A 10,810-nucleotide genomic window follows, 5' to 3' on the forward strand; every position below is an offset into this window, starting at 1 on the left:
ATCTATCATCTATGAAAGTAATGAAGTATGAAAATCCACCCATGGCTTGCGTAGACATTGGTCCACATACATCTGTGTGTACCATTCCTAGCAAATTTGCAGCCCTCTCTCCAAGTCTACTAAATGGAGACTGCAATGCCACTATAAAGTGAGATTTTCATCATCCCTTTTCTTTTATTAGTTTGTTCAATCTAAAATAAATTATGTCATATACATACAGACCATTATTTAAAGCACCACGTCCATAAAGAATATTATCTCTAAGAATAGAACATTCATTATTCTCAATAATAAATGAAAATCCAGCCAAGTCTAACATGGGAATAATATTTCTCACAATCGAGGGAACAAAATAAAAATTATTTCAAACAATAGTCTTGCCCGTAGGCCTATGTAAATGAAATGATTCTACATCTTCAGCAGCAACTCTTGCTCCATTTCCATTAGTAGAATCACCTCCTCTTCCTCAAGAGTCCTACTTCTCCTTGGTCCCTGCAACAAATTGCAGATTTGAGAACCACAGGCGGTATCTAATACCCAAGTAGAAATTTGATTTAATGACATATTCATTTCTATCATGAACATACCTGAATCAGAAGCGGTAGTCTCACTACCCTTCTTCTTCTTCAATTCTGCAAGGTAAACCTTGCAGTTCCTCTTCCAGTGCCCCACCTTGTTACAGTGAAAGCAAACAACTTTGCTCTTGGGGTCTTCAGCTTTTGGTGGAACCGGCATTTTCTCACCTACTTTCTTCTTCTTGGAAGGGTTCCTCTTCATTTTCTTAGGATTGGAACCTTCACCAATTAGAAGAACAGAACTCTTCTTAGGGGGAAAATTCGATTCCGCAGTCTTCAACATGTTGTGGAGTTCAGGCAGGCTGACATCCAACTTATTCATGTGAAAGTTCACAACAAACTGCGAGAACGAACTCGGAAGCGATTGCAAGACCAAGTCTTGGCTCAGCTCCCCATCCATGGCAAAACCAAGTTGTCCAAGACGTTCAATCAAATTGATCATCTTAAGTACATGGTCATTCATAGATGATCCCTCAGACATCCTACAACCGAACAGCTCATTCGATATCTCATATCGAGCTGTCCTCCCCGCCACATCATACAACTCTTGTAGATGCATTAGGATAGTGTGAGCATCCATATGCTCATGTTGCTTCTGTAGCTCAATGTTCATGGAAGCTAGCATGATGCATTGAGCAACATTTGCATCATCTATCCACTTACGATACACAACAAGTTCATCATTATGTGCATCACTAGCAGGTTCAGTAGGCTTAGGTGAGTCAATCACGTATTCCAGCTTCTCAATCCTGAGAACAATTCTCAAGTTTCGAAGCCAGTCAGCATAATTAGGACCAGTTAATTTGTGAGCATCTAGTATGCTCCTGAGTGATAGTGCAGAAGACATAACGTACAAAGTAAATCTGTAAATGATAAACACATAACAACACTCAGCAAATATTCGATTTCATTTTAAAAACACTATATGAATCGGGTCTTTATTCATAAGTGGCTCCCACTAGTTTATCTAATTTATTCAACCCCCTACGTGAAAAATTAAGCATTCATAATGTTAGTGGGAATAGGGATCCTACATTCCATTACACAACCCCGGCTGTGGCACAAAACGCTATGTAATGTTCAATAGGCAGACAACTCTTGTCAATTACATCTAATGTTATTCCCTAATCAAACTTTAGCCTCTTGAATAATTGAGTCACGACTGTGGCACGACAAACTCAATATTCTAAGTCAAGTCTAACCCAACATTCCGTACAATTGAATCAGTCCCCAAAGGCCCACGGCTGTGGCACGTAATGACCTTTAGATTCTTATTCAATGTACACATCTCTATGTAATAGACAAGTATTTCTTATTTCGAAATCAAAGCCCTCGGCTGTGGCACGAAACGACAATGATTTAAAAATAAGAACTACTTTCTATCATGTTGGAAGGCTATGACCGACACAAGCCCGTTGTGTCATTGGCCAATTACTACTTGATATTATTTAATTTTAGAGGGATTATATTACGTTACAATCATAATCATATTATAAAGAAATTCTTCCTTTTAAATTAAATATTTCAAATCAATAATCAATAATCAGATGATTCCCAGATCGGGTGGAGCATTGTCAAGAGGCGTCACTTAATAACCCTCTCTCATATCAAAAATTCATATTCAATTACGTGTTTCATAAACACAAGAATCTCATGATTGTAGTCATAATATTATTATTAAGGTTATGAAACAATTTCACTATACTAGGTTGTCTAACAAACGCCTTATGTTTATTTAAGTTCACCTAAATCTATCATCGCATGATAAACTAAGCATATATCACATATATCAACATAAATAAACATCAAGGTAGGCATGTTACATCATCTAGCACAATAGAACAAGCAATATACATCTCTATGTATCACAAGTAGCATTTAAAATCAATTCAAACGATCAAAAACAACTTTAAAATACTTCATGGAATATAAAAAGTTCAAAACATTTATATAAACTAAAATTGATCACTCCATTAGATCCGTCTCGGAAAAACGAATCCAACGGTATATTGCACGCCCAAAACGGAGTTACGAAACTCCCAGAAAATCAATTTTAAAATCAACAGACGGGCTGTAACGCATTACAGGAACGCGTTACAAGCCCCGTAACGCATTCCGGTGATGCGTTACACACCTTTTAAGCCATTTAAGGGTGTAACGCATTCCATGAATGCGTCACAGGTGTGTAACGCATTCCCAGAATGTGTGACACCCCTATTATTTTTTATTTTTTTTTGTTTTTCTGCAGCAGCCGTCACTTCTTCCTCGATCTGCGTGCCGCCGTACTGACAGTCCTTCTCCGTGCCAACAGCATCAACAGACAACATACAGATGTTGTACAGATATATATACATACTTAGAAACAATTTATATATATATATATATGATTTATTTAATTACGAATTTTAATTACAATAACTTCAAAAATTTATAATAAAAAATCTATACATCATAAAATTATGAAAAAAATACCCAGACGATCTACAACACTTGTAGAACCCAGATCAACATTCAAAATTATTCTGAGAAATGATTTCTCATCAGACAAAATTAATCCATGATATAACTTGTAAAAATCATAATTAATTCATACAAGAACATAAAATTCTGAAATTTTTACCACAGATCTATATGCATACAACCTGTGCTCTGATACCATTGTTGGATTTTAAACGCAGCGGGGCATGGCAAAACACTTTTACACATATAAAATCCAAATAAAAGCATACAGATCATGAATAAAAATTCGAGGGATCGAATCTAACCTTTAAAAAAAATTCGGATACAACGATCAGAGATCCTTAGCAGTTGCTCCTCAAGTGTGAAGCACTCCACCGGTATCCACCAAGAAAACGATGTTAAGGAGGAGGAAGGAGGTGGAGAGAATTGGGTTTTCCAAACTTTTTGGGTTTTATGTGGGTTAGAATAAAATTAGGGTCTATAATAGTGTATTTATAGGTAAAATTTTCAGCTGAAATTTTCCCATAAATATTATTATTATTATCCCATTTATTATTCTCATTAATAATTAAAACACCTTTTAATCACTAATCCTTTTTTTAAACACTTTAGAAATAATTCTCTCTCTTGATTTAATTTCCAAAAATTAAATCCTTTAATTAATAATATTAAGAACTTTTCTTAATTAATTTATAATCAATTAAATCTCATTTAATCAATTATTAAATTTTCCAATTAAATATTTATTTCATAAATAAATAATTATTAGCCATTATTAATTAATTCCTCCACCATTAAATCATTCTCTATTTATGGCGTGACCCTGTATGTTCAATATTAAGCCGGTAGTAGAAATAAATAATAATAAAACTATTTTATCATTATTTATATAAATTCTTTAATTTATTAAATATGATTAATTAATTAATCACATTTATTCTACATCGTGAGTGATACTTCTCAGCATATCGCGACTATCCGGATAATATGAATTCACTGCTTAGAATACCAAGAACCTATTCAGTGAATAGTTACCGTAAAATAAACTCTTTCTACCCTACAATGTCCCGATTAAATACAAGGCATGGATCTCGTGTCAAGCCTATCTAATTCAATCACTTGCTTACCATTTAATATGCGTAGTTCTATGCAAATTAGAAACTCCTTTCTAATTTCATTCACTCTGGCCAGAGATTCCTGAACTAGCATAAGTGGATCAGCCTTGAACATTCGCTTCCTTCACTGGAAGGGGTAGATCCTTTATTGATCATACACTATCTTCGTGTACAAATTCTTATACCCAGAAGAGCCCTAATAATTGTCCTTGGAGACTAAGAACTAAACCAAAGCATAGTTCAGTGTACACAAGATGACTATGATGACCTCAAGTCTAAGGATACTTGTACAACTATCACTATGTGAACAACTGCTGACACGTGAGTGAACTCCATCAGTTGTTCAGCTGTGCGAGTCATGTTCAGTGAACTTATTCTATAATAAGCACCTACATACTAGCTATAGTGTCACCACAAAAATGTTTATGAGAACAGACATCCTTCATAATGAAGCAAGCATAGTATGTACCGATCTTTGCGGATTATTAATTACCAGTTAGTAATCCTATGACCAGGAACTATTTAAGTTTAGAGTTATCATCTTTTTAGGTCTCACTATTATGATCTCATCATAATCCATAAAAAGCTTTACTCTAAACTATGGTATATCTTATTTAAACACTTAAATAGATAAAGCCCGTAATAAAAACAAAACAAGTCTTTTATTAATATCAATGAAATCAAAACAGATTACATAAAAGTTATTCCTAAATCCTTATACATGATTGGACTTAGGACATATTCCTTTCAAATTGTTCGACGGGTTAGTCCGATAAATAAAGGAAGTGCTGCTCAATTTCCGGGAAACTGAACTACGTAAATACGGGAACATATTCGATGATTATCGGGATGTTGAATGACTATATATATATATATATGTGTGTGTGTGTGTTTTATACGAAACCTGATTGTACGATGTGATGAAATATTTTTTTTCTAAATCGATAACCCTGATTTCATAAAATAAAGAGTATGGGTATTTTCCGAAAACGAACACTGAAATGATTTTCGAGAACATGAGCCCTAAGTGATACGTGTATTATTATATGAAGTATGTTACGAGTCGGATTTTGTTAACGTTCGGGTAGATTGTTAGCGAGGATATGTCAAGCATAATCGAATGTCTAAGTTAGGATATTTCAACCTTGTAGGTTCTAGTCGGAATGCCTGAGAATTGGAATTGGACGAAAGATAGTTGGTGGTGAGTCGAAAAGCTCATTAAGGTCTCAATCAAAGGACTTAAGTGTTGAGGTCGAATCCAGAATGATATAGTGGTTGGACGTAAAAGCCTAAACGGCAGAATTGGCCCAAAATTGATCAGTAATAGTTGTAAAGCCTTGTAAGGCAAGTATTTCTGAACTTTTATTCAAGGTATATTACAAATGTTTTCGAACTGTCTCATAACATGTTACTATTATGAAACATAACTCCTGTTTTATAATGCATATGCTTCAAACTATTTACCCTTAAACCCTGATTATTTCTTGATCTTGAGCCGTAAGCCTTATTCTTTGCAAACCGTCCTTTGTTGATCCTCAGACACCAAACCATACAAATATAATACTACTCTTCAAAGATATAATCACCAAACACCAAACACTGAAAGAAAATGATTTGAAAACACAGAAACTTTTATACTCCGATCATTCTTAATAACATCAAAGAACCATATCCTGAAAAATCATTACTGGTCTGATACCTGACCCTTGTACAAACTGAAAACCGTTTCTTATACATACCCTGATATACCCTTGAGATATCCATGAGTTTCCTTACGTTTTTATGCAAATGTTTAACCATCATCGATTATGATCTTGTTTTATTGAATCATATTGTTATCATATTGAACTGCTTTAGGATTGGATAGTTTTTATATATGTGGACCAGATTCGTGGTCAGACCATACCTATGGTCAAGTTAGGCCAATGTGTGCCTTGGATCCAGTAATTAGAGCAGTGTTGTGTGCTTGCTCGGGGTTAGTGCGTGACTGATCAGCAGCCTAACCTTGGTTTTTAAAACTTAAAATGAATATCCAATTCTAATGGTTAGTTAAAAAGAAACTTGATTCCTTTGAATCATCTCATTTGATCATTGTTTAACCTCAGTTATCACTATTATGACTTGCTGAGCTAGTTAGCTCACCCTTGCGATTCTTTTATATATTTTACAGTTGAAAAGAATATGGATGATAGTGAAGTTCCGCAGTCCAAAGTGCGGGCTAAGGGTCCAGTTGAGATGAATCGAGCTAGCAGAAGCTTCATGCGGTATAGAGATAGTCAAATTGTAAGAATGATTTTATTATCAATTGTAAGTTAAATTAGTTGGGATTTGGTACGTTGTAATAAAGGTTAAGATTGTGGCTTGTTTTCATAACTTTAACCTGTTGCGATCCGTGGTTACGTGAAACAGGGTCATTGCAAATAGTGTTTCCTATACAGGTTTATACCGTGCATGTGTTGTGCACCCCAAACTGCTGACCCGGGTTTGGAGGGCGCCACAATTTTGGTATATTATATGACAGATTTGGAGTTCAATAACATGTTGAAATTGTTATTTGATTCTTGAATTGAAGAACTATGGTTTATAGTTATGAATATTTACAATTGAAACTTGGGTTGATTGGGTTATTAGTTAAAATTGATTGCATGGTTGAGTAGATCGTTTAACAATGAATCGAATGGTATAATTGAAATCAACGAACGATAAAGGGAAGGCGATGATCGGAGTTTGAAGGTTCGTCGGCGGCGGAACTTCGACTGGATTTTTCGGTCGAAATCTATGTTGTTTGATCATTGTAACTCTGCAGAAGTGTTTCTGGAGAAAAGAACATCATTTCCTGTTAATTAGAAGCAATTATGGGCATGTTTCAGGTGGCTGGAAAAGCTAGGGGACGCCGGCAATAGCGACTGTTGGCGGGAGGGTGGGGAAGACATCAAAATTGTTGTTTGACCCCCATGGTTTGTATAGTTTGGTATATCAATACCCATGGTTTCAAAACTTCACAAAAATCATATTTCTGTTTAAATTATTTACAAAAATTATATTTTCTTTTTATAATTATTTTCAGAAATTGTTTTTATTTATTTTAAATTCCAAAAATCAATATTTTTAATTCTGAAAATTATTTTTAATTCTGAAAATTATTTTTAATTCTAAAATAAATCTTAATTAATTAATTAATTAATTAATTTTAGTTGATAATTAATTATTTAATCAATCAATTAAATTAAATATTAATTGATTAATTAATTTAATTAGCTATTAATTAATTCTAATTGATTATTTAATTAAATTTAATTATTTATTTGGATTTATAAATTCTGAAAAATAGTTCCTAGCTTTAAAATACTATTTTAAATTATTTTCAAGGCTCGATAATTATTATTAAATCATTTAAAGTCAGATTCGGGTGTTCGAAACCTGTTATTTAATTATAAAATGAATTAGAGACCCATTTTAATTCCGAAAAATGTTCAAAAATTTGTATTAAATACCTGAAAAATTATTTTAACCCCGAATCTTCTTTGAAAAAAATTATTTTGATCGAATATCTTACGTGCTATGTGTTATATGTGATCCGATTACTGTATAATATGACAGTATTTGCATTGTTTGACGGTTTTTATCGTAACTTTCAATCCGTACATCGGATTTGGGTGAAACGAAGGGTAGATAGAAGCTTGTAATATGTAGAATGAGATGAGAATTAGCATTGATACATACATATAATGTTTAACAGAGGAAGTGAGACGTAGAAAGGGAAAGCAAGTAGTCAGTGAGTGGGAACCAATTGACAAGTACAAGTAGAGCAAAAGCGAATTGATAAGGCAAGTGCTTCTGCTCTTTCTTATAATATATTGCAAGTATTCTCGAACTCTTTTCATATATTTTACAAGTGTTCCAAATAGTTCTTATTCTATATTGCAAGTACTTAACCCTAAACCCTGATTATTGTTATTGATCTAGAGTCGTAAGCCTTATTCTTCGTAAACCATTGATTGTTGAATTCTCATATATGAACCACACATATACGATACTACTCCACAAATACATATCTACCATATACTGATTCTTGATATGGAATTATTTAACATACGAAATGTTATGCCTTGTATAACAGAAGACCAATCTTTATAACAATTGAATCCTTGGTCTTCTACATCCTGATTCTTTCCTTGGTTAAAAGTCGATCTTCCTGTTTACCTTATTATACCTTCAGGGTATTACGAATCACCATATACTTCAAGATAAATATTTACTATGATTCAGTTTATTGATTTACATTGTTTATCATGTTGATATTATAGAATTGGATTATTTTTAAATATGGACCAAATTCGTGGTCGGACCAGATTCGTGGTCATAATAGGCCAATGTATGCCTTGGATCCAGTATATAGAGAAAAGCTGGGAGCCTTGATCGGGGTTAGTGCATGACTGATCAGCAGCCTAACCTTGGTTTTTAAAATAAAAGTGAATATCCAATTCAAATCATTGATTATCAGGAAACTAAACTCCTTATATCATTGTTAGATATATTTGATAATGTCATGACTAATATGATTTGTGTTTAGTTTTCAGATCTTACTTAACAGGACAAATCAGTACTTACTAAAATCAGCACTTATTGGAAGTCAGAACTTAAGTGCGGAAGGACGAACAGTTAAGGAAAGGCTGATTGAAAGGAAAGAAGATCAAGACTAAATAAAGAAGAGATATGCATGGAGAAGACTTCTATGGAAAATAGAAGACTTGGAAAAGAAGATATCTAATTGATATATTTTAAGATACAGAATCATATTCAATATCAATTAGCGATTATCTTGTAACTGTGTAGTATATAAACACAGACATAGGGTTTACACTATATGTGTTATCATAATCGAAGTTATTATTTATTGTAACCCTAGCAGCTCTCGTGATAATTTGTTCATCACTGAGAGAGGACAGTTCCATATTATAACAGAGTTTAATAAAGCTTGTTTTCTATTACTTGTGTTCTTTAATTCGATTTGATTGTGATAAACATTATATTCAACCCCCTTCTATAGTGTGTGTGACCTAACAATCATTTCAATTGATCACTGTTTAATCTCAGTGTTGTCATTGTGACTTGCTGAGCTAGTTAGCTCACTCTTGCAAATCTGTTTATATTCTTTTCCACTGAAAAAGGAAATTGGTGGTAGCGAGGATCCCCAGACAAGCATGCGAGCTAGGTATCCAGGTTGAAATGGAATAAGCTAGCAGATGATGTTTGTACTAGTTTATGTGAATAGTTTGTAATAAAGTTTACTTCCGTTGTAAGATAAATAAACTGGGATTTGGTACGTTTGTAATATACATAAGGTTGTGGCTTGTGGGCATACTTTAAACTGTTTCGATCCGTGGAATATGGTAAGTAGGGTCATTGCATATATATTATTATATTCATAAACAAGTTTATATATGGTGTGTGTGTGTATTGTGGACCCCAAACTTCTGACCCGGGTTTGGAGAGTGCCACACCTTGAGTTTACAAAACTCTCATTGAGTTATTCTTGAATTCAGTTCCATTATCACTTATGATGATATTCACTTTGTATGTTGATCCTTTCTCCAGCTCCCTCACATGATCAAGAAGAATGGATGGAGTTTCATCCTTGGTGTGCAGAAAATACAATCATGTGTATCTTGTATATTCATCAACAATCACAAGTGCATACCTCTTCTTGGCAATAGACATAACATTCACTGGATCAAAGAGATCAACATGAAGTAGATGATATGGTTCAAGAATTGAGGATTCAGTTTTACTCTTGAAAGATGTCTTTCTTTGTTTGGCTTTCTGGCATGAAACGCCTAAGACATCAAGAGTAAACACTGCATTGGGAAAACCTCTTACAAGATCTTTCCTCACAAGTTCATTGATATTGTTGAAGTTGAGGTGAGAAAGTCTTTTATGCCAGTTCCAGTTTTCGTCCACAGATGCTCTACTTAGTAGACAAACTTCTGAATTATCAGTTCTTGTGGAGACCCTGGCTTCATACAAACTACCATGTCTCACACTAGTCAATGTGATCTTGCCATCAGTCTTACTAACAATTTCACAATGCTCCTTATAAAAAATTGACATGGTAACCTCTATCATAGATTTGACTCACACTGATCAGATTATGCTTGAATCCTGCAACTAGAGCTACATTTTCAATAATGATATTTCCAATTTTGATTTTTCCATATCCCAAGATTTTTCCTAAGTTGCCATCTCCATAAGAAATGTTTGGGCCTGCCTTCTCTTCAAATTCTGATCACAGGTATTTATAACCAGTCATATGTCCTGAGCATACACTATCCAAGACTAGAACATTCCTCCTGTCACCCTGCAATCAGTAATTTGAATCAGTTAGTGTTTTTAAGGACCCATACTTGCTTGGATCCTTTGGCCATTTTAAGTTTGTTAACATATGCACCAGAAGACTTCAAATCAGAGTTTATGTTAACATTCTTACTATCAGTATTTATACATGCAGAAACAAATTTTGCTTTAACTAAAGAGGGTTTTAGTTTATAAAAATCATAATACAAACTATGATACTCTTTATATGTATAAATAGAGTGCCAAACACTGCCACAATAAAAACAAGGATTTTGTGGTTTATATCTTGCTGTTCTATTCCTAAAC

This window comes from Apium graveolens, chromosome 3 (assembly GCF_009905375.1).
Source record: "Apium graveolens cultivar Ventura chromosome 3, ASM990537v1, whole genome shotgun sequence".
NCBI classification, from domain to species: Eukaryota; Viridiplantae; Streptophyta; class Magnoliopsida; order Apiales; family Apiaceae; genus Apium; species Apium graveolens.